The sequence below is a fragment of the Nycticebus coucang genome, chromosome X, assembly GCF_027406575.1.
Source record: "Nycticebus coucang isolate mNycCou1 chromosome X, mNycCou1.pri, whole genome shotgun sequence".
NCBI classification, from domain to species: Eukaryota; Metazoa; Chordata; class Mammalia; order Primates; family Lorisidae; genus Nycticebus; species Nycticebus coucang.
In genome coordinates, this window is record NC_069804.1 from 145557081 (window position 1) to 145581829 (window position 24749).

Sequence of the window (24749 nt, forward strand, 5' to 3'; positions counted from 1 at the left end):
ATGTTTCTCAGATCTTTGAGGGCTCCAACTTCTTGTCTCAATGTGTCAAAATCTTTGGTCATTTGGTCTTTGAATTCATTGAATTCTTGAGACATCTTTTGGGTTACTGCTTGGAATTCTAATTCAATCTTATTTGCTATCCAGATTCTGAATTTGATTTCTGACATCTCAGCTATTTGTTTGTGCATGGGATCTTGTGCTATGTCTGCCCTATTGTTCCTTGGGGGAGTTGATCTACTCTGATTATTCATATTGCCAGAGTTTTTCCTTTTATTTCCTCTCATGATTGTTTTTCACCCTTGCCTCTGGCCTTCCTCAGGGTGGGGGTGGTGTCTCTCTGAAATTAGACCTGGGGGGTCACTCTATTGTTGCTGGACCTTTGTAGGGAGTGACCCTGTGTAGCTCTTCTGGGGTTGCCCCACCCAGGAAGTTCTGGTTGTGGCAGCAGCTCCGGAGTGTGACACCCCCGGATCCAGCATCAGGGCAGGGGGTGGTGCACACGGTTCTGGGAGTGCCTGGCCCCCAGTGACTTTGGCACAGAGGGCCCAAGGCTCCAGTAGTCTCTGGCCAGGAGAAGGGCTCCATGCACAGGCAGGGAGGGCTCTGTGAGGCATGCAGCTACCAGAGTCCCTGGCAAGATGAGCGGGCGGTGTGGAGGCAGGGAGGGTACAGGAGGGACGATGCAGGGTTGCACGGCTCCTGGAGTTCCTGGTCAGGGCGTGGGGAGGCCTGGTGGGCAGGGTAGCTTGTCCAGGTGCAGCTTTTATGGAGGTTCGGGAGGGCGCTGATGGCCGGTCCTGGAGCAGCTCTTCTGGAGGTCTGGTAGGGTGCTGATAGTGGTCCCAGCGCAGCTCTTACTGGGTCTGGGAGGGTGCCGATAGCGGGTCCCGGTGCAGCTCTTCCAGAGGTGGGAGAGTGCAGATCATAGGTCCTGGCGCAGCTCTTCCAGAGGTCTGGGAGGGTGCCAATCACGGGTCCCAGAGCAGCTCTTCTGGAGGTGGGAGGGTGCCGATCCCAGGTCCTGGTGCAGCTCTTCCGGAGGTCCAGGAGGGTGTGGATCACGGTCTGAAACAGCTCTTCTGGAGGTGGGAGGGTGCCGATAGTAGGTCCCAGTGCAGCTCTTCTGGAGGTCTGGGAGGGTGCTGATCACGGGTCCCTAGACCTACCATTTAATACAGCAATTTCACTACTAGGTATTTACCCAAATGAAAAAAAGGCTTTTTTAAAAACACCTGCACATAAATCTGTATTGCAGCACTATTCACAATCACAAAGATGTGGAAACAATGCAGGTGCCCATCAATACAACAGTGGATTACTGAAGTATGGTATATGTATCCCATGAGGTACTACTGAACCATAAAAAGTGGTGATCTAGTATTTTTTATAACAATCTGGATGGAACTAGAGACCATTCTTCTAAGTGAAGTATCTAAAGAATGGAAAAACAAATACCACACTTACTCAATACTGAATTGGAACTACTCAACCAACACTTATAAGCACATATGGAAGTTAAAATCAATGGAAATCAAGTAGGTGGGAGGGTAAAGGAAGGGTTGGGTAAATTCACATCTAATGGGGGTACAATATGCACATTCTGGGTGAAGGGCACACTTATAACATTAACTTAAAATGTACAAAAGAAAATTATGTAATCAAAATATGGATACCCCCATAACATTCTGAAAAAAAAAATATAAATAGAATAAAACCTTTTTTAGCCAATGGGTCTTAGAGTTAAATGGTTAATAGAAAAAATAGGTAAAAGCAATAAAAATGAAAACTCATTCTAACTTCAAAAAATGTGAAATCAACCCAAGTGCCCACCAACTCATGATTGGATTAACAAAATGTGGTATATGTATACCACAGAATATTACTCAGCCATAAGGAAGGATGAATTGAGGCCTTTTGAAGCAATTTGTATGGAACTAGAAACCATTATCCTAAGTGAACTATATAAAGAATGGAAAAACAAACACCACATGTATTTACTATTAAATTGAAACTAATGGTTGAACACATGCATGCACAGAGGAAAGTAAAACTCAGTGGAAGTCAAGTAGGGGGAAGGGAGGAGATGGACAGAAACCTACCTACTGGGTACAGTGAACACTATCTGGATCATGAGTGCATTTACAACCCTGACTGAAACGTAACAAAAGTTATCCATGTAACCAAAAACATTTGTACTCCTGTAATATTTTGAAATAATAAAAAGGGGAAATATAGCTTCCATTGGTGGTTCCCCGCTTCTTTAGACATTTTCTCCATTGGTGGTTCCCCACTTCTTCAGTGATTTTCTCCACTCCCACATTTCTTCCTCCAGGTAGCTTGTCCTCTTAGGATACTCACTCTCTACTCCCATTGTAGTGTGCCTTCCACATTATTCTCTCTTTTTAAAATTTTTGTATTTATTTATTTATTTTTATTATTAAATCATAGCTATGTATATTAATGCGATCATGGGGCACCATACACTGGTTTTATAGACCGTTTGACACATTTTCATCACACTGGTTAACATAGCCTTCCTGGCATTTTCTTAGTTATTGTGTTAAGACATTTATATTCTACATTTACTAAGTTTCACATGTACCTTTGTAAGATGCACCGTAGGTGTTATCCCACCAATCACCCTCCCTCTGCCCATCTTTCCCCCTCCCTCTCCTCCCTCTTCCCCATATTCATTATCCTTTCTTTTAAGAACTTTAGCCCTGGGTGGCGCCTGTGGCTCAGTTGGTAAGGCGCCGGCCCCATATACCGAGGGTGGTGGGTTCAAACCTGGCCCCGGCTGAACTGCAACCAAAAAATAGCCGGGCGTGGTGGCGGGTGCCTGTAGTCCCAGCTACTCGGGAGGCTGAGGCAAGAGAATCACTTAAGCCTAGGAGTTGGAGGTTGCTGTGAGCTGTGTGATGCCATAGCACTCTACCGAGGGCCATAAAGTGAGACTCTATCTCTACAAAAAAAAAAAAAAAGAACTTTACCCCCATCAAAATGTTCTCCCTCAGGGCCTTCTGCTTTGCCTCCTGGCTTTCTCCTACCATTCTCTTTCATTCTAGACTGCAACTGATTTCTCCTCAATGTTTCTCCTGGTCTGATCCCTACATGACTCTGGTTTCAGTCTTGCTGTAACCTACATTTGCCAGAGGCCACAACAAATATTTCTTGAATAAATGAATGGATAGGTGAATGAAAGAATTTGAGGAATTCTGATGATCAAACAGCATGTCAGGTTTTTTTATTTTGTTTGTTACTTCTAAATCATTTTCGTATGATAAATTTCAAATATACAGAAAAGTAGGGGGGAATACTCAAAAAAAAAAAGAAAGAAAAGTAGAGGGAATACTATAAAGAATCCTGATGTACATATTGTACATCTTCAATAGTTATCAACATGTAGCCACTCATCTTTCATTTATATCCCATCTGCTTTTTGTTAGACCCTTTAATTGAATGCAGTTCAGCAGAGCAAGTGCATTATGGGTGCTGTAATTTGAATATTTGTATCCCCTAAATTCATATGCTGAAACTTAATCACCAGTGTGATGGAATTAGTATGTGAGGCCTTTGGGAAGTGATTATGTCATGAGAATAGAGGGATTTATGTGCTTATAAGAGAGGCACCAGAGGGCTAGATTGCCCCTTCCACCATGTGAAGACATAGTGATAAGGTGCCATCTGTGAAGCAGGAAGCAGGCTCTCATCAGAATCTGCCAGTGCCTTGATTTTGGACTTTCCAAGCTTCCAGAACTGTGTGAAATAACTGTTATTATAAACCACCCAGTTTATGGTATTTGGTTATAACAGCCTGAACAAATTAAGACAATGGGAACACTTAAAAAACCACTATATTCCATAGATTTCACCCTGATTTACCTCACTGACCAGTTGGGAACCATTTGAGAATTTAGTTATATGACCACAGCAAGGCAGCTGAGGTTATACCCCTCATTGCCTGGTTCATTGTCTTCATCCAGCCCCATCTTTGTGGGTGGCCAGTTTTTCAAATAGCCTGTGCTATGGATTGTGCTGAAGCTTGTTTTATTTGCTTTTTTTCTTTGACAGGTGGAGGGAAAGTCCTTGTTTTCAACCTTTACTGAAGGCCTGTTACACTTCATCCTACAGAAGAAAGAATGTCATGCTCCAGAACATAATGGAGATGTCTCAGGGATTATATCTGTTTTAACTGGAAGTCTAGTTTTTGAATCTATGATCTACTCCTGGGGTGTGGTGTCTTAGGAGGAGACCTGTTCCTGAATATGTTTCTTGGGACACAATAGACCAGAAGGCAACAGCTATTTTGGTGTATTTACCACAGGACCTTCTAGGCACATCACGTTATAAGTATTTTCACTAAAATGACATAGAAATGCAGAATGTCATAAGCAAGTTTTATGGATGAGAGAAAAGATTACAACAAATTGCTGTAAGTTTAAAATTAAAGGTGGTTCTTTCATCACACTACGGCACCGATGGTTGTTTTATGAACCCTTGGACCAAGGAAGTAGATAGAATACATTTTCTCAATCAACACAATTGTTTTAGCCAATGCCTTAAAAGGCAAGGACTCAACATTCCTGAAGCTCATAGACAGTATGCTACCATCTGGAGAAGATGGCATCCACCCCACCCTGCTGTTCCAGAGATTCCAGGGGGAACAAAGGCTAGGACAGGAAAAATACATTGAATGATTGCTAAGGAAGTCATAGCGATCCACAGGATAAGAGGGTCGTTGCCTTCCAGCTGTGGCTCCACTGCATTGAAGTCATGAGTACACCTCCCCCTGCTGCCTTTTCTCCAGGAGATAAGAAGATTTTAAATGGAGGGACTCCAGACACTCCTTCCAGTGGCTTACTACCAGGACAGGCTCAGGAGAACCCAGGTTATCTATATCCTGATAGTTCTATTCTTGGTGAGAACCCCCTGTAGGTATAGACATGTTAGAAAATGACCAAGGATCAAGCTGTCCCAGTGATAATGATGCAGCAGTGGCTGTCATCATGACCTTTTTGGAAGCAGAATGCTGGGCTGAGTAGCCCTGTTGACTTTAGTGACTTGCCATGGTTGCTGTAAACACTACATGGTTGCTTTGGCAACAGCTACAGTATCAAGATGCAGTACTGGTGGAGTTTTACAGTCTGCGAAGCTTACTGGATAGAGAGAGAACAGCTTTTATGCACTGATTTAATAAAAGCCATGTCAGAGCCATTGATACAAGTCAATCATACTATGTGTAACTTCAGACAAAGTGGAAGGAATCCTGTTCCAGTGTTTCCTCATCATTGATTATTGGGCTATCTTGCATGCATTGTATATTTTGGATTTGATTTGTGTTGAATTTTTAAATCATTGTGTACAGAAGCATCACTGGTAGCCTTTATATGCAAATGGTCATTTCAGACACATGGCATTTTAACACTACTACTGTTATCACCCCTGTATTGAGATTTCTTATATTAATTGTATTATAAATCTGTTTATTCTTCCTTGTAAGAATCCTTTGCTATAAATATGGGTTAAAGTATAATATATTAGACAGACAAATATTTTTGATAAATATTTCCTTTGTTCTATTAAAAAAACCTATGGGTATCTCTACTTTATAGTCTGAATTCATCCAGATCTCCTGTTCACTCCCTCTGAGACTATTTGTTCTTAATTTTCCTGGTTCCTTGTTTGGCTCTTGTATTTTGCTTCTACCAGGTATTTTTAATCTGGGTGCACAAGTCCTCAAGAAGTCAATGAAGAAAAATCCAGGAATCCATAAACTTGTATGAAAAAAGCTTCATTTTCACTAACCTGTAACTGAAATTTAACATTTTCTTCTATAATAAACATAACCAATGATTAATAGTACTTGCAACTTTAAAACTAGTAGAAATTCTTTTATATCAAATTATAGAAATTGTGGGGTTTTAAAATACCTTTTATGCTCATCACTGCATGAAGTTATGGTAGTTATCAAACCTACCACTAGATCTTGTTAATATATTAATAAGGAAACATACATGTTACTATAACACATATAAAGTACCTTTACAATTGTATAGAGATATATTTGGTTTCCTTTGCAGTCCATTGTGTTTTATTTTATGTGTTTAAAAATATTATTCTTAAAAGAAACCCACATTTCACTAAACTGTCAAAAGGCTCTATGGCCTGGGTCTAGATACCTTAGTTGGTAATATATTTAAATTCCTTATTCTAACTTTGACTTGCTCTCTCCTGTCCCTGACACTTTTATTTATTGCTTGTTTTCTGTGTAATACACAGGAAAGAAGCACTTTTCTTCCAAATCCTGTCTACATGGCTAACTACTCACAGCCTGCTCCTTTTACTCCCTGCCAGAAGAGCCTTGAGCAATCTTTTCTAGTAATCCCTAAAAATGGATTTAGCAATTATTATTTACTAACAACAAGAGGGCCTGATGGATGACTTTAATATTATGTATTTTAGTTTCCTTGTGCTTGATGCATTCTCATAATTCAGTTGGTTTCATATTATAATCTATTTTAGCACCTGACTATTGGGTAAATATTTAATCCCTGATTCTTGTGGGGTCTTGGCAAACCCAGCCTTGCCCTTGGCATTGTAAAAGAAGAAGCAGGTTGAATTCTGTTCTTCACACTTTCTTTTATTAATGTCCTTTCTTTCCCCTCTTTTTTTTTTTTGCTCATAGAAAATTATTTTTTATTGAATATATACATATGTATTTTTTAAATAAAAAATTGTATTTATTTAGAAGTATTCAGAATGTCAACAAAACAGCTGCAACTTTGTTTTTCTTTTTTGCAATTACAAAGTGGGATTCAGTTAACAGAACAATTATTTCATGTAAGCTGCATCAGAGACAACCGAAGATGAAAAAACTACCATCTCCTTATATAACTAATTTGTGCTGTGCACCAACAAGAACATGCTTTAAATTTCCTTGCCAATTTACAACCCCCATACTATACCAGGCAAGGTTATTGGCTATTGAAAATACCACCAGGGGTGGCGCCTGTGCTCAGTGGGTAGGGCGCTGGCCTCAAATACAGAAGATGGTGCCTTCAAACTCCTCCCTGGCCAGCTAAAACAGCAGTGGCAACTGCAACAAAAAATAGCCCGGCTGGGCGGCGCCTGTGGCTCAAGGAGTAGGGCGCCGGTCCCATATGCCGGAGGTGGCAGGTTCAAACCCAGCCCTGGCCAAAAAAAAAAAAAAAAAAAAAAAATAGCCCGGCTTTGTGGTGGGTGCCTGTAGTCCCAGCTACTTGGGAGGCTGAGGCAAGAGAATCATTTAAGCCCAAGAGTTTGAGGTTGCTGTGAGCTGTAATGCTACAGCACTCTACCAAGTGTGACACAGAGACTCTGTCTCAAAAAAAAAAAAAAAAAAAAAGAAAATACCACCAGGACAGGGCTATCTAAAGACATATTTGGCAGTGTGTTAATTATACAAAAAAAGGGACACCGTACAGTTTAAAAACAAATCTTCCACAGCCTGACATTTCAATTTTTTTTTTTTTATTTAAAAGGAGTGAGTTTGGTGGCGCCTGTGGCTCAGTGGGTAGGGTGCCGACCCCATATACCGAGAGTGGCAGGTTTGAACCTGGCCTCAGCCAAACTGTAACAAAAAAATAGCTGAGCATTGTGACAGGCACCTGCAGTCCCAGCTACTTGGGAGGCTGAGGCAAGAGAATCGCCTAAGCCCAAGAGCTGGAGGTTGCTGTGAGCTGGGATGTCACAGCACTCTACTGAGGGTGACAGAGTGAGACTCTGTCTCTTAAAATAAATAAATAAATAAATAAAGTTGTGTACAGGGGGATTAAATGCTTTATAGACAAGAAAAGAACTGCACTAGAATCAACTGTTTCATCATCTTCTTCATGTTCATCTTCCTTCTCCTCCTCATCCTCTTCATTTTCCTCATCTTCATCCTCTTCCTTCTATTTCTTGCTTTTTTCAAGAAAAAAGCAAGGGAGTCAGTCGTCTTCCTTGACAACTCCCTTTTCCGCTGCATCAGGCTTTCCTTCAGCTCGGTCTGCAGCAATATCCTTTTTGTATTTTTTCCCTCAGCTTTGCAGTCTTCTTTTCATCAGGCTGCTTGTCCTCCACAGCAGTGTTATTCCACATCTCCCCCAGCTTCTTTGCAACATCACCGATGGCTAGGCTGGGATGTTCTCCTTTGATTTTTGGATGATACTCAGAACAGAACAAGAAAAAGGCCAAAGGAGGCCTCTTGGTTGCCTTGGGATCTTTAAATTTCCTTTTGGTTTCCCCTTTAGGAGGGATATAGGTTTTCATTTCTCTTTCATAACGGGCCTTGTCTGCCTTTGCCTTATCTTCAGATTTTCCTTTCTCTTTAGCAGACATGGTCTTCCTCCTCTCTGAGCACTTCTTAGAAAACTCTGAGATGTTGACTGAAGCATCTGGGTGCTGCTTCTTGTGCTCCTCCTGACAAGTTTGCACAAAGAATGCATATGATGACATTTTGCCTCTCGGCTTCTTAGGATCTTCTTTGCTTGTGTTTAGTTATTTTCTTTTTTTTTTTTTGTGATTTTTGGCCGGGGCTGGGTTTGAACCCGCCACCTCCAGCATATGGGACCAGTGCCCTACTCCTTGAGCCACAGGCGCCGCCCTGTGTTTAGTTATTTTCTTCAGTGAGGCACAGAGTCGCCCAGTGCCTGTCCGGCTCTCACTTGCCCGGGCGCTGTCTCTATGGAGCTCAATGTACTCCTGTATATGTATTTTATAATGGGACTTAACCAAAATTTATTTATTTGTTTATATTTATTTATTTTTATTTCCAAATAATATGAGGGTACAAAAAATTAGGTTACATTGTTTGCATTTATTCCCCCTGCCTTTTTTTTGTATCTTTTCTGCCTTTTCCCCATTCATAATCAAAGATAGTTTCATTCCTGGCTCCACACCTGTAACTCAGTGGATAGGGCTACAGCCACATACACCAGAGCTGGCGGGTTTGAATCCAACCTGGGCCTGCCAAACAACGACAACTACAACAACAACAACAACAACAACAACAACAACAACAAATAGCCAGGCATTGTGGCGGGTGCTTGTAGTCCCAGCTACTTGGGAGGCTGAGGGAAGAGAATAGCTTAAGCCCAGGAGCTTGAGGTTGCTGTGATCTGTGATGTCACGGCACTCTACTCAGGGCAACATAGTTAGACTCTGTCTCAAAACAAAACAAAACAAAACAAAACAGTTTCATTCCTTTTGGGACCAGTTATCTTCTAAGTGGCAACAGATAAATCTATTTGGTCTTAGAAACTGACTCCCCTGCACCGAATTTATTTATAAGCATTAGCTGTAGGAATACTGTCCAGGTTGTAAGGGGTGGCCATCTCCCATATCAGAGATTTTGTCTCACTCTTTTTCTCAGCTTCACCCAGCTGTCCCCATTTTCTGTACCTGCTACCATTCTTAGCCTTAACATACTGAACTTGACCTGGACACCTAGCACACGGGATTGGTCACTTTAAAGGTGGGATTTCCTTACCAGGTACCAACACTCCAGAAGCCTCCATGTTTCACGTGCTAGCCAATTTCTAATGCCTAATACCCAATTGGCATGTAATAGACAATTGCTCTCTCTTCTATTCTAAAGTATTTGCACCTACAATAAAGTGTCCTCTACGTTCTTTTATTATGTCTGAGGAATGCTATTATTTCTTCTTTTTATTGTTTGGAATTCATTGAGGGTACAAAGACTTAGGTTACACTGATTGCATTTGTTAAGTAAATCCCTCTTGTAATGTGTCCTGCCTCCAAGAGGTGTGCCATACACCTTGATCCCCATCCCACTCCCTCCTCCCCTCTCCCCAATCCATCATTCCCCTACCCCCACCTTCTATTAGACCATCTACTGCCTTCATATTAGAATTGAGTACATTGGATTCTTGCTTCTCCATTCCTGTGATGCTTTACTAGGAAGAATGTGTTTCAACTCCATCCAGGTTAATACAAAAGATGTAAAGTCTCCATCTTTTAAAATATATTTTTTGGAATGCCATTATTTCTACAGATCATTTACAGAGGAGAAAAGATTGACGTGCTCAGATTCTTCCCTTCTCAGGCTAACAACTCTTATCAGTTTCCCAGGTAAATTCTCTCCTTAAAAGGGAATGTTCTTAAAAGAATCTAATAATGGTGGTTTATAATGTCAAAATACCTTTAACGTTCTGTTCTTTTCAGGTCCTTAAATGTAAAGTCAGGCGTGAGAATCCTATAGAAATCTGAGGCAGACAACTCAGGATCGATTCAGGCCCACCCCAACTCACTTCATGTGTTAGCTTCCCTATCTCCCCAGTTTTTGCTTTCATATATTGATTATACATTTCTGCTAATTCTTCAGCCTTGGTGATTTAGGTTTTGGGCTCTATACCAAATTACATCTTGGCATCCTCAAGACTCCACATTTAGAATTTGCTCCTTGGCACCATGTATTGTAACCCTGGGCAACACACACACCGACTCCACCTACAGTCCTTAGAACATCCTCTCCACTGGAGTCTTTTACTTTCCAGGTCCTCCAGAAATCTGCATAGAGTCATGAATCATGCCTCTCACCCTGCAGGGCAGCAAAGAGGCATCTGATGAGAATGTGATGAAGGTTGAACCAGCACACTGAACTACCACCGGCCTTGTGCAAAAGCAAGATCAGAGTCACTGGTACTGTTCTCTCATCAGGGGTATCTTGTCTGCTGTCAAAATGCCCTTGAGCTTCTTCTGGTTCTGTTCTGGATTTTCACTTCAAATAGAACCATAAACATAGATACAGAAATTGATTTTTTATTGTGGTAAAATATATATGACATAAGCTGCCATTTTAGCTTTTTTAAGTGTACAACCCAGTGGCATTAGTTATATTCATAATGTTGTACAACCATCACCACTCTTCCTAAATATTTTATTACACCAAACAGAAACCCATTAAGCAATAACTCCCAATTCTTCTCTTCCTCCCACCCCCTAGTCCCACCCTCTAATCCACTTTCTATCTCTATGAATTTGACTCTTCAGGGTCTTTAATGTAAGAGAAGTCATATAATATTTGTTCTTTGGTGTTTGGCTTATTTTGCTCAGTATAATGTTTTCAAGATTCATCCATGCTCTAGCATGTATCAGTACTTGATTCATTTTTGGAGAAATGGAACCTTGCTATGTTGCTCAGGCTGGTCTTGAATTCCTGGCCTCAAGCAATCCTCCTGCCTCAGTTTCCCAAAGTGCTAGGATTACAAGCATGAGCCACTGTGGCCAGTCATTAATTCATTTTTATGGCTGAATAATATTTCACTGTATGGATATACCACATTTTGTTTATCCATTAATCTGTTGATGCACTCTTGGGTTGCTTCTTGTACCTTTTGGCTATTGTGAATAATGTTGTTATGAACATGGATGTACAAGTATCTATTATATTTGAGTCTCTGTTTTCAATTCTTTTGGGTATATACCCTAAAGCAGAATTTCTAGATCATATAGTAATTCTGTGTTTAACTTTTTGAGGAACTTCCAAATTGATTTCCATGCTGGCTGCACAATTTTAAATTTTTACCAGGAATGCATGAATGTTCCAATTTCTCCATGTCCTCACCAACATTTGTTATTTTCTGATTTTTTTTTGTTATAGCTATCATAGTAGGAGTGAAATGATATCTTTTTGTCGTTTTGCTTTACATTTCCCTAATACTTAATCATGTGGACCATCTTTTCATGTGCTTATTTTCCATTTGTATATCTTATTTGGCAAAATGTCTATTCAAATCCCTTGCTCATTTATTTTTTTTTATTTTTATTTTTGCAGTTTTTGGTTGGGGCTGGGTTTGAACCTGCCGCCTCAGGTATATAGGGCCAGTGCCCTAATCCTTTGAGCCACAGGTGCTGCCCCCTTGCTCATTTTTAAATTGGGTCATCTTCTTGTTGGGTTGTAGAAGTTCTTTATGTATTTTGGATATTGAACCTTTATCAGATATGGGATTTGCATGTATTTTCTCCCATTGTTTGGGCTGTCTTTTCACTCTCTTGATAATGTCCTTTGATACACAAAAATGTTTATTTTTTATTTTATTTTTTTGAGACAGAGTTTCACTATGTTGCACTCAGTAGAGTACTGTTGCATCACAGCTCACAGCAACCTCAAACTCTTGGGCTTAAGCGATTCTCTTGCCTCAGCCTCCCAAGTAGCTGGGACTACAGGCACCTGCCACAATGTCTGGCCATTTTTTTTTGTTGCAGTTGTCCTTGTTTAGCTGGCCCAAGCTGGGTTCAAACCTGGCAGCCTCAGTGTATGTGGCCAGTGCCCTAACCACTTAGATATGGGTGCCAAGCCCACAAAAGTGTTTACTTTTAATTAAGTATAATTAGAGAATATATATATGTATACACACACACATATACATATACATATAGTTTTATTTTCTGTGCTTTTGTGTCAGATTTAATAAACCATGCCCAAATCCAAAGTATGAAGATTTGTTTCTATGTTTTTTCTATAGGTTTTATAGTGTTGGCTCTTAAATTTAGGTGTTCAATTCATTTTGAGTTAATTTTTGTATATGGTGTAAATTTAAGTCTACTACTTTTGATATCCTCAATTCATGAGTTTTGGATCTTTCTCCAAATTGAGCTTCATACAATTATTTTTAACAATTAAAAAAAATCCACTTGGGAGGCCGAGGCAGGTGGATTGCCTGAGCTCACGAATTTGAGACCAGCCTGACCAAGAGTGAGACCCCGTCTCTAAAAAATATAGCCAAGCATTGTGGCGGGCGCCTGTAGTCCCTCTGAAGCCCATGTCAATTTGGTTGGCATAGATGAAGGCCTAAAGGCAATTTGAACCCTTTTAGGAAATCATGCCTCTTAGGCTTTTACCAGTGACTGCCTCTGCTAAAAGGGACTATGAAAAGCCTTGAAAAAATGTTGGTTAATTTTAAAGTGTGACTAGAAAGGCAAAGTTAACTCTTGGGAGAATGATGTGAACTCCACAACTTGTTATAATTGCCTTAGTATCAATTGAGAGATCCGTGGCAGGAGGATTTTAAAGTCACATGTACTAGCTTCGTAAACTAATTAACCAAGCAAAATTTTCCCTAATTGTGCTTAGGAATTTCTTACCTCAGTTATATTTCTCTGGCTATGAATTTGTTAATGGATAACGTTGTGTGTTTTTCAGTAACTGCAATGGTGTAACCTACGTAAGGATATGGTTGAAAACTCTTGAAGCTAGTGTGGAAGAGCTGAGTAACAAATTGAAACATTCTCCAAAACTATCATGAAAATACACAATCTGCCTTGCAAGTGGATAAAAATAAACTCTTTCTTTGGATAGCCCCCAATCCCTTCTTTACTTGCAACATTAACAGTGAGATAATGGAAGGTGAGAGACATTTTGTAAATTGTGCCAATTATACAAAAACACTAGGTTAACTAATTTTGAAGGGTAATAGAAAAAATAATTTTATTAAGTTCCTCGACTGGAAATATAATAGTGGCTAATAAAAGTGCATAAGGAAAGCTTTCTGCTAGATGCTACAGTGTCTGCCTCCCACTAGTTCAACCCCAACCACCACTGCTATTCTTCACAAAGCCTCTTGAATTACCTCTTCCACTTAATTCTCACTGCCAAAGTCAATGTGGGCTGCTATTCCACCACACCTGCATTGCTACCAACAGTCTCTTAGCCCGTTTTCATCTTATTTCAAACTTTCTTACACACTTTTGTCAAGTTAATCTTCCTAAAGTCCTGTTTCCCAAATTTTGCTTTGGGGAACATAGCCCTGATACATGCTCATTAAAAGAGGATATTGTGCTAATGTGAGTTTAAGAACCAGGACCCTCTTTAAGATTCACAATGTACATTATCACATTAAAAGGTCTGAAATCCTGCAATAAAAAATTTCCAACTTTCTTTCTTTCTTTTTTTTTTTGCAGTTTTTGGCCGGGGCTGGGTTTGAACCCATCACCTCTGGCAAATGGGCCAGCGCCCTATTCCTTTGAGCCACAGGTACCATCCATCTCTAGCTTTCTTTAACCCAACATTCCCCAAACTTAATTGACCACAGCACTGTTTCTCCCCCATGTAACACCGATTAAGATTACACAAAACACTTTTTCAGAAATGCTGCCCTAAAGCACTGCTTTGGTCATATCATTTTTCCAGTTCTAAAATCCCCAGTAGTTCCCAGTTTTCCCATAGAGGGGATATTCACTTTGTCAGCCTTACTTCAAGGACTTTCGCAAGCTGATCTGAATTTAATCCAGCCCAATATCAACTCTAATTTCTTGCCTACATTTTTTTCCAACTAGACTGCTCTCTCCATCATTCTGTGCTCATAAGCCAGGTGAGGAGCTAAGGTCAAGAACAGTTAGAGATAGACATCTGAGGCTTTAGGTAGGATTCATTTGTGAGTAGGGTATACTTGGGAGGCCCTCAGCAATAGGACACTGAGAGTGAGGCAGCCCAAGTAGGATGAGGTAGAGGTACAGTTCACAGTGAGTATGTTTTAAAATGCTAGTTTTTGAAAATGGCTTACAATTTGAGATATAACCATGGGTACACAGTACAAGGCCTCATAGTCAGAGAAATAAACATCAAGACAGGGTACAGTACAAAAGTAAGTGCCAAAGAAATACGAAAGGAAGCAGTGATGAGATCAGGCCAACTATTTTTTATTCATGTGCAGAAATAGCTATGGTGCCTGCCAGGAAGGGATCAAGAACTAAAACATCTCTAAAGACAGGGTGAGAGAGAGAGAGAGAGACAGAGAGAGAGAGAGAGGTGTTGCTTTTGTTCAAGGCAGTAACTGTTGATACTTTTTGACCAACTGATGGAAGTTTTTTTATTATTATTATTAAATCATAGCTGTGTACATTAATGCGATCATGGGGCACCATACACTGGTTTTATAGACCGTTTGACACATTTTCATCACACTGGTTAACATAGCCTTCCTGGCATTTTCTTAGTTATTGTGTTAAGACATTTATATTCGACGTTTACTAAGTTTCACATGTACCCTTGTAAGATGCACCGCAGGTGTAATCCCATCAATCACCCTCCCTCCGCCCATCCTCACCCCTCCCTCCGCTCCCCTCTGTCTCCCCTTCCCCCTATTCTTAGGTTATAACTGGATTATAGCTTTCATATGAAAGCCATAAATTAGTTTCATAATAGGGCTGAATACATTGAATACTTTTTCTTCCATTCTAGAAATACTTTACTAAGAAGAATATGTTCCAGCTCCATCCATGTAAACATGAAAGAGGTAAAGTCTCCACCTTTCTTTAAGGCTGCATAATATTCCATGGTGTACATACACCACAATTTATTAATCCATTCGTGGATCAGTGGGCACTTGGGCTTTTTCCATGACTTAGCAATTATGATTTGGGCTGCAATAAACATTCTGGTACAAATATCTTTGTTATAATGTGATTGGTCTTCTGGGTATATACCTAGTAGAGGAATTATAGGATTGAATGGCAGATCTATTTTTAGATCTCTAAGTGTTCTCTAAACATCTTTCCAAAATGAATGTATTAATTTGCATTCCCACCAGCAGTGTAGAAGTGTTCCCTTTTCTCCACATCCACGCCAACATCTCTGGTCTTGGGATTTTGTGATATGGGCTAATCTTACTGGAGTTAGATGATATCTCAAAGTAGTTTTGATTTGCATTTCTCTGATGATTAAGGATGACGAGCATATTTTCCTATGTCTGTAGGCCGTGTGCCTGTCTTCTTCAGAGAAGTTTCTCTTCAAGTTCCTTGCCCAGCCTGTGATGGGATCACTTGTTCTTTTCTTGCTTATACGTTTGAGTTCTCTGCGGATTCTGGTTATTAAACCTTTGTCAAAGGCATACCCTGCAAATACCTTCTCCCATTCTGAGGGCTGTTTGCTTTACTTACTGTGTTCTTGGCTGTGCAGAAGCTTTTTAGTTTGATCAGGTCCCAGTAGCGTACTTTTGAAGCTGCTGTAATTGCCCAGGGGGTCCTCCTCATAAAATACTCACCCAGACCAATTTCTTCAAGGGTTTTCCCTGCGCTCTCTTCTAGTATTTTTATACTTTCATGTTTTAAGTTTAAATCTTTAATCCAGTGAGAGTCTATCTTAGTTAATGGTGAAAGGTGTGGGTCCAGTTTCAGTCTTCTACAGGTTGCCAGCCAGTTCACCCAGCACCATTTGTTAAATAGGGAATCTTTTCCCCACTGAATGTTTTTAATTGGCTTGTCAAAGATCAAATAACGGTAAGTAGCTGGATTCATCTCTTGGATCTCTATTCTGTTCCAGACATCTACTTCTCTGTTTTTGTGCCAGTACCACGCTGTTTTGATCACTATCGATTTATAGTACAGTCTCAGGTCTGGTAGCATGATTCCTCCTCTTTGTTTTTATTTCTGAGTAATGTCTTGGCTATTCGAGTTTTTTTTCTGATTCCATATCCAACAAAGTATTATTTTTTCAAGATCTTTAAAGTATGACAGTGGAGCTTTAATAGGGATTGCATTAAAATTGTATATTGCTTTGGGTAGTATGGACATTTTAACAATGTTGATTCTTCCCAGTCATGAGCATGGTATGTTTTTCCATTTAACATTTTCAGCTATTTCTTTTCTTAGAGTTTCATAGTTCTCTTTTTAGAGATCTTTCATGTCCTTTGTTAGATAAACTCCCAAATATTTCATCTTCTTTGGCACTACTGTGAATGGAATAGAGTCCTTAACTGTTTTTTCAGCTTGAGTATTGTTGGTATATATAAAGGCTACCGATTTATGAATGTTGATTTTGCAACTGGAGACGCTGCTGTATTCCTTGATCACTTCTAAGACTTTTGCAGTAGAATCCCTGGTGTTTTCCAGATATACAATCATATCTTCTGTGAAGAGCGAAAGTTTGATCTCTTCTGACTCTATATGGATACCCTTGATCGCCTTTTCTTCCCTAATTGCAATGGCTAAAACTTCCACTACAATGTAAAGAGCAGTGGAGACAAGAGGCAGCCTTGTCTGGTTCCTGATCTGAGGGAAATGATTTCAATTTAACTCCATTCAATATGGTATTGGCTGTGGGTTTGCTGTAGATGGTCTCTATCAGTTTAAGAAATGTCCCTTCTATACCAATTTTCCTAAGTGTTCTGATCATGAAGGAATGCTGGATATTATCAAAAGCTTTTTCTGCATCAATTGAGAGAATCATATGGTCTTTGTTTTTTAATTTGTTTATGTGCTGAATTATGTTAAGAGATTTATGTATATTGAACCAGCCTTGAGACCCTGGCATAAAACCGACTTGATCATGATGTATAATTTGTTTGATGTGTTGCTGGATTCTGTTTATTAGGATCTTGTTGAATATTTTTGCATCTATATTCAATAGTGATATTAGTCTATAATTTTCTTTTCTTGTTGTGTCTTTTCCTGGTTTGGGGATCAGGGTGATGTTTGCTTCATAGAACGTGTTGGATAGTCTTTCTTCTTTTTCTACATTTTGGAACAGGTTGAGTAATATAGGTACTAGTTCCTCTTTAAAGGTTTGGTAGAATTCTGACGTAAAGCCGTCTGGTCCCAGGCTTTTCTTTTTAGGGAGATTTTGTATGGTTGATACTATTTCAGAACTTGATATTGGCCTGTTCAACATTTTCACTTGATTCTGGCTAAGTCTTGGAAGGTAACGTGCTTCCAAGTATTGTTCAATTTCCTTCAGATTTTCATATTTCTGAGAATAAAGTTTCTTGTAATATTCATTAAGGATTTTTTGAATTTCTGAGGAGTCTGTTGTTATTTCGTCTTTGTCGTTTCTGACTGATGATATTAGAGATTTTACTCTTTTTTTCCTGGTTAGGTTAGCCAAAGGTTTGTCTATTTTATTGACCTTTTCAAAAAACCAACTTTTTGATTTATTGATCTCTTGTATAATTCTTTTTTCAATTTCAATTAATTCTGCTCTAATTTTGGTTATTTCTTTTCTTCTACTGGGTTTGGGGTTGGAATGTTCCTCCTTTTCCAGTTGCTTGAGATGTCCCATTAAGTTGTTAACTTCCTCTCTTTTCGTTCTCTTGAGGAAGGCTTTCAGTACCATCAATTTCCCTCTTAGGACTGCCTGTACGGTATCCCAGAGGTTGTGATATTGTCATTTTGTTCCAAAAATTTGGCAATTTCCTTCTTAATCTCATCTCTGACTGAGCTATCATTCAGCATAAGGTTATTTAACTTCCATGTTTTTGTATGAGTATGCAGATTCCTGTTGTTACTGGGTTCAACTTTTATTCCAGGGTGTCTGAAAAGATGCAAGGAATAATTTCTATTCCTTTAAATTTACTGAGGTTAGACTTGTGACCTAAGATATGATCGATTTTGGAGTATGTTTCGTGGGCTGATGAGAAGTATGTGTATTCAGTTTTGTTGGGATGAAATGTTCTGTAGATGTTAGCTAAATCCAAATGTTGGATGGTTAGGTTTAAATCTAAAATTTATTTGCTCATCTTCTTATTGGAGGATCTATCCAACACTGCCAAAGGAGTGTTGAAATCTCCTACGATTATGTAGCTGGAGGAAACCAAGTTGCTCATGTCTGTCAGAGTTACTCTTATAAATTGAGGTGCATTCTTGTTGGGTGCATAAATATTAATAATTGAAATCTATCATAATGAGTATTACCCTTAACAAATATGAAGTGACCATTCTTATCCTTCCTTACTTTTGTTGGTTTAAAGCCTATTGTATCTGCAAATAGAATTGCAACACCTGCTTTTTTCTCATTACCATTTGCCTGAGGTATGGACAACCATCCTTTCACCCTGAGTCTATGTTAATCTTTTAAGGTAAGATGTGACTCTTGTATGCAGCAAATATCTGGCCTTAGTTTTTGTATCCAGTCAGCCAACTTGTGACTCTTTATAGGACAGTTTAAGCCATTCACATTAATGGAAAATATTGATAAGTCTGGTAATATTTTGGGTGTCGAGTTTTTTGAAAGTCCAGTTGACATTTTTAATCTTTTTGCCACTGTGAAAGTTGGAGTTTGATCAAAAGTTTCTGAGTGAGTTTACTTTTGTGGTAGAGGATTGGGCTGGTCATTATGGAGGCCAGGTCTGAGAATATCCTGAAGAGCTGGTTTGGTTATGGCAAATTTCTTCAACATATGAATGTCATTAAAGTATTTAATTTCTCCATCATAAATGACACTCAGTTTAGCTGGATACAGGATCTGGGGTTGAAAGTTATTTTGTTTTAGGAGATTAAAAGTCAATGACCACCCTCTTCTGGCTTGAAAAGTTTCAGCAGAGAGATCTGCAATCATTCTAATATTCTTCCCTTTGTAGGTAATGGATTTCTTACGTCTGGCTGCTTTACAGAATTTTTTCCTTGATATTAACTTTAGTGAAGTTAATTATGATATGCCTTGGGGATGTCTTATTCGGATTGAGTCATGCTGGGGTTCTGAAACTGTCTGCTATATGAATTTCAGAGTCTCTTGGCATGTCTGGAAAATTCTCTTTCATAATTTCATGGAGAAGGGCCTCTGTGCCTGGCGAGGCCACTTCATGAGTTTCAGGGATTACAGTGAGGTGGATATTAGCCTTCTTCGAATTATCCCAGAGTTCTCTGAGAGAATGATCCATTCTTGCTCTCCATTTCTCTTCCTCTTTGAGAGTTTGGGAGCATTTAAATGCTTTGTCTTCAATGTCAGAAATCCTTTCTTCTGCTTGGTCCACTCTGTTACTGAGGGATTCTACTGTATTTTTCAGATCTTTGAGGGCTGCAAATTCTTGCTTCAGTGCATCAAATCTTTGGTGGTTTTGTCTTTAAATTCATTAAATTCTTGAGACAACTTTTGAATTTCTCCTCGAATTTCTAATTCCAACTTTTTGCCCTGACCCGCGGGGAATTCAGTGGGGACCTGGGGAACAAAAGGGGTCCATCGAATGAGGGGACAAGAGACACGAAAGAATGAGAGCAAGTCAAGAGTCTGATCAAGCTCCGACGAGTTTATTTTTCAGCTGAATTTATAAGCATTCAAATGAGGAAGTAACTAAGGGCTATTCCTAGCAGGGCGGGGGAGGGCTAGTTTCTGGAGAATTACTAGGAGAAGGTCCCTAAGGTGGGGGGTGCATTTCTGAGGAGTTACGCAAGGGGAAAGTACTGTTGCTGTTATGGTTGAATTCCTGAGAATAGTTTGCTCGTAAAACCGCAAATCAAGCAAGCTAGCAAGGGGCATTTTTGTGAGGTGTTTTGGCTCCCGGCAACTTTTGAATTGGTCCTCGAATTTCTAATTCCAAATTTTCCTCCATTCTATTAATCTTGTTTGAAATCCAAATTCTGAATTTGATTTCTGACATCTCGGCCAGCTGTCTATGAATGGGATCTTCGGTTACATCTGCCATATTTTTCCTTTGGAGGGTTGATCTATTCTGGTTACTCATGTTACCAGAGTTTTTACGCTGATTCTGCCCCATGATTATTTTATACTGTTTGACTTTTCCCCTGGAGTTTTGTCGAGAACCCGTACAGTGCTATGGCCTGAGAAACTGGGGACCTGTTTGGTGTGGTGGGGCTAAGTGGTTCTGTCTTGTTTTCAGCTGGTCTCTGTTCCACCCTAGTGAAACATTTACTCTGGGTTGAAGTCTCAGCTGTGGAGAAATACCAGCAATTAAGTCACCACGCCCCCCACAGGCAACAATTAGAAAAGGAAAATCAAACCTTCCTACAACCACATACCCAGGGCATCACTTGGATAGTCCTCGGGTGATTGGCTCAGTTCAAAAGGTCCAAATCAATTGTCTCAGTCAGCACCTGTCTCAGGTGGGAGAGTTTAAAAGGTCTCTGGCAACTGGATCACAGGATCTGCTGGCAACTCAAATATGACTTGCTCCAGTGCTACATGAAGTCAGGAGGACCCACCCAGAAAATAGATTAGTCTGAGAAGGTTGATGCCTCCTTCCCCACCTTGCTCCTCTGTCACACCCAGTCACTGATAGCTCCGCAGGTCTGTGACTCAGTTGCCTCCAATGAGCAGATACTCCAGGGGTTTGCACCTTCCTGAATCACAAGGAAATTTATATCTGCTCAGCCAGGCTGCTGCTCTTTGCCTCTGTCTAGCAGTTAGAGGTGAGTCCTCACAACCTCGGGTGCTTGTTGGGGGCTGGGGGGTGTTCACTCAGTTCCAGCCCCTCCCCTGATTGATGTTACTGACAGAACAGAACAGAACAACTTTGCAGAAATTTGTTTCTGTCCTTGCTAAATTCCCCTGCAGAACAGAATCTGTTTGAGTTCCCAGAACCTGCGCCTCAGGCCCTGTCTTTGCTCCTGCAGGTTTGTTTCGCAGTATGATTAGCTGTCAGTTCTAGCCTCCTGCCTTCCTTTGTCTATAGGCTGACGATCCTCTGAGGGCTGGGTGCATCTTAGGCTCAGTAAAGTGGTCCTCTGGGTCAGCCCCACCCTGGGAATTTCCCTGCTCTGTTCAGGTGTTTTCTAGTCCCCTCCCTCCACCTAGGCCCGTACCACCTCAGGCAAACCCTTTACTCACAGGGCCTGCGTTTCCATCCAAGATCTTTTCCACAGTGGTTGCCACCTGAGAACATGCCCGGCCTCCTCTGGTTGTCCAGGGAGACAGGGGGTGTGGCTTCGGAATATCTGGAGGTAAGCTCCATTGTTGCCAAAAATGGCTGCTGCTCTGTGCCTCAGGGCACCACTGCTCCGGTGTGGTTCCCTCTTAGCTGACCGTCTTCTCCTCACTCCTGTGCCACAGAATCAGCACTGACCAGCTGCAGTCTAGGCCCTGTCCATACCCCTTGAGAAATCACCTGAGAATCCTGGGGGACAGGCCTCCAGACCTCAGAGTGAGAGTGGAGGGCTGGGGGCTCAGAAGTGCAGGTAGGGAATATATACAGTTTTATGTCTGGCAGGAGAATGCCATGGCACCCTAGTAGGGGAGGTAGATCCAGTTTTTAGTGGGTCTCTCCTGTGGAGTGTAGTGGGAGGACCTTTGAACTCTGCTTGTTTGTTTGTGGGGCACTCTGAGCCATTTTCATGGGGGAGGGGACTCTTGTCCGCTTGCTGATGAATTTTGTACCCTTTGTTTGTATCTTTGGGGTCATAGCTCGCCTCAGCAGGGTTGATGTGCGTTCTTCAACCTTCTCTCTCGGTGCAGCTCTAATCCACCAGGTTACTTGCTAAATTTCTGTCCTTTAACTCTCTTTCTGGACGGGAGCCTTTGTGGAAAGCTGGCTTCAGTCAGCCATCTTGTCTCCCCCCAGCCCCCTATGGAAGTTTTAAGCCTCTGAATGTGTCCTCCAGGATTCATGTATTGAGACTTAATTCCCCTCCTGGTGGTCTTAAGAGGCAGGGTCTTTTGGGAAGTGATTAAGTCATGAGGGCTCTGTCTTCATGAATGTATTAGTACTTTATAAAAGGGTTGGAGAATTTGCTTAGGCCCCCTTTTGTACTTCTGCTTTTCTGCCATGTGAAGACACAGTCTTGATCCTGTTTTACTTTTTCTGTCCCTTCTACCATGTGAGGACATCTATGAAGGTCAGACTTTCACCAGACACTCACTCACCAGTGCCTTGATTTTGGACTTTTCAGTCTCCCAGAACTGTAAGAAATAGATTTTGTTCATTTATATATTACTCATTCTTTGGTATTTTGTCATAACAACCTAAACAGACTAAGACACTTCTCAGAAAAATGCATATACACACAGAATTTTGCATAGAATTTTAGGGTTCTAGACTCTGAAATCCATGGGCCCGTGTTGAATAGCATCATTATATTTAAAAACTGTAAACATTTACTTAAAAAAATGCTAATATGCAATATATATAAATAGCTCTTATAAACACATATATTGTATTCTCTAGCTACAAGATTGCCTTTGTTTAAAAATATTTTATCTATTTATCTACATAGGTATCTAATCACCTGCCTAAGGAAATTATAAATATCACATTTGGAAAAGCTAATAGTCTATTACAATGGTATATGTTCAGTTCCTCAGACCCATTTTTTTTGGGGGGCATAGGTATATTTTTATTATGATACAAAAGTAGACAGAATAATCTAAGGAAACTAGTAGGTTGGTTGAAAGATCTCCAAAAACAGAGCAAGCATAGGTCACTCCATTTTGAGAATAAGGTACTCCAGTTTGATTGTTCAGTGACCTCTGTTGAAAGCCCCCCCCCCTTCAGGGACCCAGCCAGAAGAAACTAGGATGGCTCCGGGGGGTGCTAAACCTTAACTGAACAGAATGAAAATTACAGTCTCAGTGGGAAGCCAGCTGGAACCATACCTGGCAACAGTCACTAGCACACCAAAGTAACACTCTCCCCCTCCAACCCTACCTAAAACCTTTTTTCTAATTATTATTATTTTTTTTGAGACAGTGTCTTCCTTTGTCGCCTTTGGTAGAGTGCCCTGATGTCATCCAAGCTCACAACAGCCTCAAACTCTTGGGCTTAAGCAATTCTCCTGCCTTAGCCTCCCTAGTAGCTGGGACTACAGGTGTTTGCCACAATGCCCAGTTATTTTAAGACATGGGGTCTTGCTCTTGTTCAGGCTGGTGTCTGAACCTGTGATCTCAGGCAAACCACCTGCCTTGGCCTCCCAGAGTGCTGGGATTACAGGCGTGAGCCACTGGCCCGGCCCTCCTACCTAAAACCTTTAAAAGATAAGCACTCTTGCTCTTCAGGGCTGATTCTTATGGAGCCTCAGCCTGCCTTCACGGCCTTCACTGCCTTCACTGTATCTGGCTTTGGGACTTGATTGAGTATACTGCAACCTTACAGAAATTCCATGTTACAATCACCCAGCTTTGACAATTATTAACCCATGGCCAATCCTGTTACATCTCTATCCCTGTTACTCCTTCTACCTGTTCTTACTGTCCATAGACTGTAATTGGTTGATAAATCTCTTATATTTATCTTTTTTTTTTGTTTGAGACAAGAGACATTTGATTATCAAATTGATAGCAAAGGCAATATTGTCTGAAGATTGAATGGTAACAGTGTTGTAACCCTTGCCTCATCTGGTGCTGGTATCGATTGCTTATGTCTTGTCAATAGTTATCCCAGAAACTGAAAAAGAAGGTTCAAGTTCAGCAGCCAAACATGATCAAAGCATATGACCATTTCATGGGAGGTGTACACATAGCTGATGATGACACTGATCAAGTATCAGGCATCAATCTGTGGAAAGAAATGGTATTCAAGCCCTCTTTTGTTCTGCTTTTGATTGGTCTTACAAACTGCTTGGCAGCTGAATAAAACATATGATGAGAAGCCAGTGTACTTTCTGAAGTTTTGTTGACATGTCATATGCCATAATCTGGAGACCCTTGGTATCCCCCATGACCTGGCTGAAGAGGAATAACTTCTCAGAAGCATAACATTGACGTATTATGATGTCAAGAATCATGTAATAGTAAAACAGGGAAAGCAAATGAGGTGTGCTGAAAGTCATAAGAACACCATTTTTCGGTGTGAAAAATGTGATGTTGCCTTACATGTGAAGTGTTCTGTTGAATTTCACATGGAATAGCAGGTGTTACCACCTCCTGAGATAAGAAATATGATTTTATATATTATGTGCAATATAGCTGAGGTTTTGCCTAGTGTTCCATTTCTAGAATGACACATAACTCAGCATTAGAATATAATATGATGGTTATGTTAATCAGTTTGACGTAAGCATTCCCCATTGTTTATGAATTCAACACATTGTACTCCACAAATGCATTAATG

At 40.4% G+C, this 24749-nt stretch overlaps 1 pseudogene; it reads left to right on the forward strand.

Moving 5' to 3' along the window:
* The first annotated feature begins 787 nt into the window (after positions 1–787).
* On the forward strand, positions 788–5433 carry LOC128577032 (basic helix-loop-helix ARNT-like protein 1; annotated as a pseudogene).
* Positions 5434–24749: the final 19316 nt, after the last annotated feature.